The sequence below is a fragment of the Caretta caretta genome, chromosome 19 (genome assembly GCF_965140235.1).
Source record: "Caretta caretta isolate rCarCar2 chromosome 19, rCarCar1.hap1, whole genome shotgun sequence".
Lineage (NCBI taxonomy): Eukaryota > Metazoa > Chordata > Testudines > Cheloniidae > Caretta > Caretta caretta.
In genome coordinates, this window is record NC_134224.1 from 12,239,515 (window position 1) to 12,245,881 (window position 6,367).

Genomic DNA, 6,367 nt, shown 5'->3' on the forward strand with positions numbered 1-6,367 from the left:
ACAATGGCGAGAGAGGAAGCGCGGTGCATGGCGGGCCGCTGGAGGACCGAGGGATGTTGACAGCGCCACCTGCCGGAATATTTAGGTAGTGCAGGTGAAAGGGGGCATTCACTTAGGAGTAGTCCGTGGCTGGGATCTGTTAAAGGGACAGAGTATCTTCAAATGAAAAATAATTTAAACTTTTAAGGAAAATAATTGTATGCAGCTTTGGTGTAGCCATGTCAGTCCCAGGATAGTAGAGAGACAAGGTGGGTGTGGTAATATCCTTTATTGGATCAACTTCTGTTGGTGAGAGAGACAAGCTTTCGAACCCTACAGAGCTCTTCTTCAGGTCTGGGAAATGTACTCAGAGTATCAGAGATGCTGGTCCAATAAAAGTAAAATCATGACATTTGAGTAGAATTACAATTTTAATAAAAACAATACTGTTTAATGCAAAACTATTGTCACTTTTAAATGAAATAATGTAAGCCCCAATCCTGCAGTCCAACCCGTGCAGATGGGAATAATCCTGCAACCCTGAAGGCAATGGGGCTCTGCACACCTGCAGAGGTTCACTCCGGGGTCTGCTGGATGGAGGCTTATGTGTTTGCAAGATCTGGCCCTTAATGTTTAATGTATAGGTATTGTTAATAAAATTGAGTATTACAAATGAGCCTCCACTGTGGAGACTACAAGCATTTCCCAAGGGAGAAAACATGGCTGTTTGCAATGTCACAGCATTGCAATGTTGATTTTGATGGGAGTTGTAGGTATCTGGCACCTCTTGCAATCAGGTTGTAATAAAGCTGAAGGGATCTTCAGTTGAGTCTCTTCTGCAGAACATAATTGCGCTGACATGAGGCCAGCATATGGTGTGTGGGGAGGAGTGGGTTGGAGGAAGATGGTAAATAAGGGCTTCCTAAAGGCCCAGATTGTATTCCTCCCACCTCAAACCCTAAACATGATGAGTCAGCCAGATTTCTCACCCCCTGGAAGAGCCCTAGCGGTTTGGAGGTGCAGGGAGTATGGATTGCAGGGGAGAGAGCCAGGAAGCATCTGTGTTGAGTTGGAAGTTTTCCATTTATTCAACTAGTAACAGGTGTTACCAAACTTCACTACTAAATATCTTATAATTCTCTCAATGAATCTCAGGCTTTTTAGTCTGTGCTCATCTCTCATTGATCTGCCAAGTTCCCATTAACCTTCAAAAACGTCTATGCCTTGGAGTTTGGGGTTCTTGATCTATGCTTTGAAGGTTTCTCCACCCAGGGATGGGCTGTAGCCTGCTGGTGATCTGAGGAGTTTCTCCTGCCACTTACCTGCAAACCAAAACTCAACCACGATCCTAGAGGAGCATGTATTGGTGCCCCCCCCCCCCCCCCCGGTAGCTGGGATGCCAATTCCAGCAGCACTGTGCTACATGCACTTAGCGTGGTTGATTGCATTTACTTCCCACAAGAGAGCACAGGCCTTGTGGCAGTTGAAGTGCCTCTGCAGAGAATGAAAAACAGGCAGAGATGCACTCCAGCAGCAGCTGCCAAACCTGTTGGGGAAGCCGTCCAACTTTACTAGCCCAAGGACTTGGCATCGCCAGTTGCCACCTACTCTTCCCCATCTGCAGCAGTCTTCACTATAACCTGGGAGGGTGCTGGAAGGAGCTAAAGATTTGCCAGCTATTCCACTACAGTAGCATTCCATTCGGAACCATCACTCCGACCTTCCAGAGTTCCCTATGTTAAACAATCACGGAAAGGGAAAGGTGGAGGGGGCACTGCACAGTTGCAATAATCAAACATGAGGCCATGCGTTAACTTCACTAACATGCAGACTTTTCAGTATTAAAGGTGAACCCAGGGACATGAACAGGCTGGATCTCCACCACAGCAGGACCCTGACCCAGGCTGCAGTGTTAAACCCACCTCGTGGTCAGGCTGAGTTTGTCCAGTTTCAGTGTTTCATGGCAGTACCTGTACCAGGCCTTTGCTAGTGATCACTGGCTGCCCCTCCACCCCACTGCCTGCCAGTCTCTAGTCCGACCCACTTTTCTATACGAATGATCAGATCTGGGTCCAGCTGCCCTGCTAAACCCTCCTGCCCTTCCTACTTCCCATTCGAATGGGGGGCATTCTAGCCCACAATGGTGCTGGGTGGTTCCAAATCCCTCTCTCATGCCTCAACTCACTCTGCTTACCACTCACTTGTTCGAGCTCCCACTAAAGTCACTGGAAGCTTTTGCCATTGAGTGCAGCTGGCCCTATACTCCACTGCAGGTAGAACTGGTAAAGACGAGGCTTTAGGCTGGCAAACTGATAGGCCTGGTTTACAGAAGAGAAACTGAGAGTAGCCAGAAAGGTCTCGGGGGAGCATTGTTCTGTGGTTTTCCCTTGTGTGATGCAGAGTTGAGGAAGAGCAGTTAATTCCCTGTAGAGAAACAAATCCAGAGACCCTAGGCTCAGAATAGCTCTTAAGTGAGCATCCCAAGTGCATAGGGCAGGTCAGACACAGACTTTTATAACAAACCTGCAGTCTGCCTGTCATGCTGATCCAGAACTATCCCAAGAACTGACTGGGCAAAGGAAGCTAGACACATAGTGGCCCCCATTTCAATGGATCTTGAGGAGGCTTCAAACTTCATTGAGAAGGGAGCAAAGCTTGCCTGGGCCCTGCTCCTTAACCTAGCAGAGCAGATGCTGGTCTTCCCGGGTGGGGCTTCAGGAGTGGAGCACAGCATGGCCCAGCCTGGCCTCTCCTCATTGGCCACCTTCCAAAAGCCTGGATGTCACCTTAGTTACCATTTTTCCATCCCCAAGCCCTGGGTGGGGGGAAGGGAAGTGTCTGCAAGTTTAAGATCCAATGTATAAATGTGTTTTTAAAAAAAGGGTTTTTTTGAACGATCTGAAAGTCAGAAAGGTCCCTGGTGTGAGCAGCGATCTGCATTCAGCTGTTCTCCCATGGAGGCAGAGAATTCTGGGAAAAGGACCTAAGTCCACTTCTCAAGGCCGATGGTGGCCTGCCTGCACATTCCTAGAGGAGAAGGGGAAATCCAGGTAAGACTCCTGGATATGAAAGGGTCTATAGAAGGGGAAAAAAGCAGCATGTAAGAGAAAGGAAATGTGACAAGATAGTGCAACAGCATGCAGTATATTTGGGGCCTATATTGTATTAAATTTAGGAATGGTTTATAGAATCATAGAAATGTAGGGGTGGAAGGGACCTCCAGAAGTCAATCCAGCCTCTGCACTGAGGCAGGACCAAATAAAGCAAAGCCATCCCTGAAGGAGAGCTCTGTGTAAGATCAAAATTTTGTTTTTCTCACCAACAAAAGTTGGTCCAATCGAAGCTATTACCTCACCCACCTTCTCTCTAGACCATCCCTGACAGGTGTTTGTCCAATATGTTCTTAAAAACCTTCAGTGAAGGAGATTCCACAAACGCCCCTGGAAGCCTGTTCCAGAGCTTAACTACCATTACAGTTAGAAAGTTTTTCTAATACCTATCCTAAACCTCCCTTGCTGCAGATTAAGCCCATTGCTTCTTGTCCTGCCTTCAGTAAACACAGTGAACAACTGATCACCGTCCTCTTTATAGCAGCCCTTAATATAGCTGAAGACAATCAGGTCCCCACCATTCTTCTTTTCTCCAGACTAAACATGTTGTTTTTTTAAAACATTTCCTCATAGGGCAGGATTTCTAAACCTTTTATCACTTTCTGTTGCTCTCCTCTGGACTCTGTCCAATTTGCCCACAACCTTCCTAAAGTGTGATGCTCAGAACCGAACACAGTTCTCCAGCTGAAGCCTCACCAGTGCCGAGTAAAGCTAGACTGTTATCTCCCATGCCTTACATATAACACTCCTGTTAATACACCCCAGAATATTAGCCTTTTCTTGCAGCTGCATCATGTTGTTGACTCACATTCAATTTGTGATCCATTATAACCCCGTGTCTTTTTCAGCAGTACGATCACCTACCCAGTTAGTCCCCATTTTGTAGTGGTGCATTTAATTTTTCCTTTTTAAGTGTAGTACTTCGCACTTGTCTTTATTGAATTTCATGCTGTTGAATTCAGACCAACTCTCCAATTTGCCAAGGTCACTTTGAATTCTAATCATGGCCTCCAAAATGCTTTCAGCCCCTCCCAGCTTGGAGTCATCTGCAAATTTTATAAGCATGCTCTCCATTCCATTACCCAAATCATTAATGAAATATTGAACAGCACTAGATCCAGGACTGACCCCTGCAGGTCCCACACTAGATACGCCCTCCCAGTTTGACAGAAAACTGTTGATAACTTTATCATCTTTCAACCACTTTTGCACCCATGCTATAGTAATTTCTTCTAGACCACATTTTCGTAGTTTGCTTATGAGAATGGGAAATCATGATATGTCACATCTACTGTTTCTCCTCTATCCAAAAGGCCAGTAACCCTGTCAAAGAGGGAAATTAGGTTGGTTTGGAATGATTTATTCTTGACAAATCCATGCTGGCTATTCCTTATAACTCTATTATCCCCTAGGTTCTTACAAATTGATTAATAGTTTGTTCCAGTATCTGTCCAGGTATTGAACTTAGGCTGACTGGTCTACAATTCCCCAGGTCCTCTTAGTTTCCCTTTTTTAATGATAGGTTCTATGTTTGCCCTTCTCCAGTCCTCTGGGACCTCATCTGTCCTCCATGAGTTCTCAAAGATAATTGCTAATGGTTCCAAGATGTACTTCAGGAACTAGCTGAAGCACCCTAGAATTAATTTCATCAGGACCTGCTTACTTGAATACATTTAACTTTTCTAAATATTTTTAACCTGTTCTTTCCCTATGTTGGCTTGCATTCCTTCACTCTTGTTGTTAATATTGTGTTGAGTATCTGGTCACCATTAACCTTTTCAGACAAGACTGAAGCAAAATAGACATTAAATGCCTCAGCCTTCTTGATGTCCAGCCTTCTTGATGTCATAAGTTATTAGCTCTCCTTCCTCACTAAGTATGGGACCTTGTCTTTCTCTTGTTCGTAATGTATTTAAAGAACCTCTTTTTATGTCCCTTCCAAGTTAACTCACTTTATGCCGTAGCCTTTCTGATTTTGTCCCTACATGCTTGTACTGTTCTTTTGTACACCTCCTTAGCAATTCATCCGTGTTTCCCCTTGTTCGAGGATTCTTTTTTGATTTTCAGGCCTCTTACTATTCTTCCTATATTTTCTTCACATCAGAGTAATTTGCAGTTGTACCTTTAATATTGTCTCCTTGAGAAACTGCCAACTCTCCTGAACTCCTTTTTCTCTTAGATTTTCTTCCTCTGGGACCTTACATACCAGTTCTCTTAGTTTGTTAACGTCTGGGTTTTTTTTTTAAGTTTCTGGCCCTTATTCCGTAGCTCTCACTCCTTCCTTTCCTTAGAATCATGAAATCTGTCATTTCATGATCACTTTCACCCAAATTACCTTCCACCTTCAGATTCACTACCAATTCCTTCCTTTTTGGTCAGAATTGAGTTTAAAATGGCTGTCTCCCTGGTGACTTCCTCCATTTTCGGAAACAAAAAGTTGTCCCGAATACATTCCAATAACTTATTGGAAATTGTGTGTGTTGTGGTATTATTTTTTTCCAACGGATGTCTGGGTAGTTAAAGTCCCCCATTACCACCAGGTCTTGTGTTTTGGATATTTCTGTTATTTGTTCTAGAAATTCCTCATCCACTTCCCTGTCTTCCTGATTTGATAGTCTGTAGTAGACCCCTACCAGGTCATCATCCCTATATTTTCTCATCTCTTTTTATCTTTACCTAGAGACTTTAAATTGGTCTGCTTCCCACATCAGAACAAATGCATATATTCTTCCTTTTTCATTGCCTGTGCTTCCTGAACAAGCTCTATCGCTCTATACCAATCTTCCAGTCATGAGACTTATCCCACCAAGTTCTGTAGTGCCAATTAAGTCACAATTTAGCATATGTACTAAAACTTCCAGTTCTTCCTGTTTATTCCCCATACTTCTTGCATTTTTGCAAGATATTGAGCAGATTCCACCCCTGATTTCCCTCTTATTGCTCCTAGGATCCTATTGTAATTTTCCAGGTTACCCGCAACATCTAGCCCTCTCTTTGGGTTGTCTGTTATATACTTACCTGTGGGCCTTTGATGTACCACTGTGGGCCAGGAATTGTATGGATGGGAGTGAGGGGGTCCCATAGTTCCTCCAGGAACTAAAAACAGTGGGGGTGGGAGGCTGATTAAGGCTAGTAGCTGCAACTGTAAAAAATTGCAGAGAGCAACCATGCTCTGGGGTAGTTGGTATGGACTGGTTAAAAGTGGGTTTTCCAGCAGCCAACAAAGGAAGAGCTTTTGGTATAAAAAGGTTGAGTTTAAACTGGCACAACAGGACCTT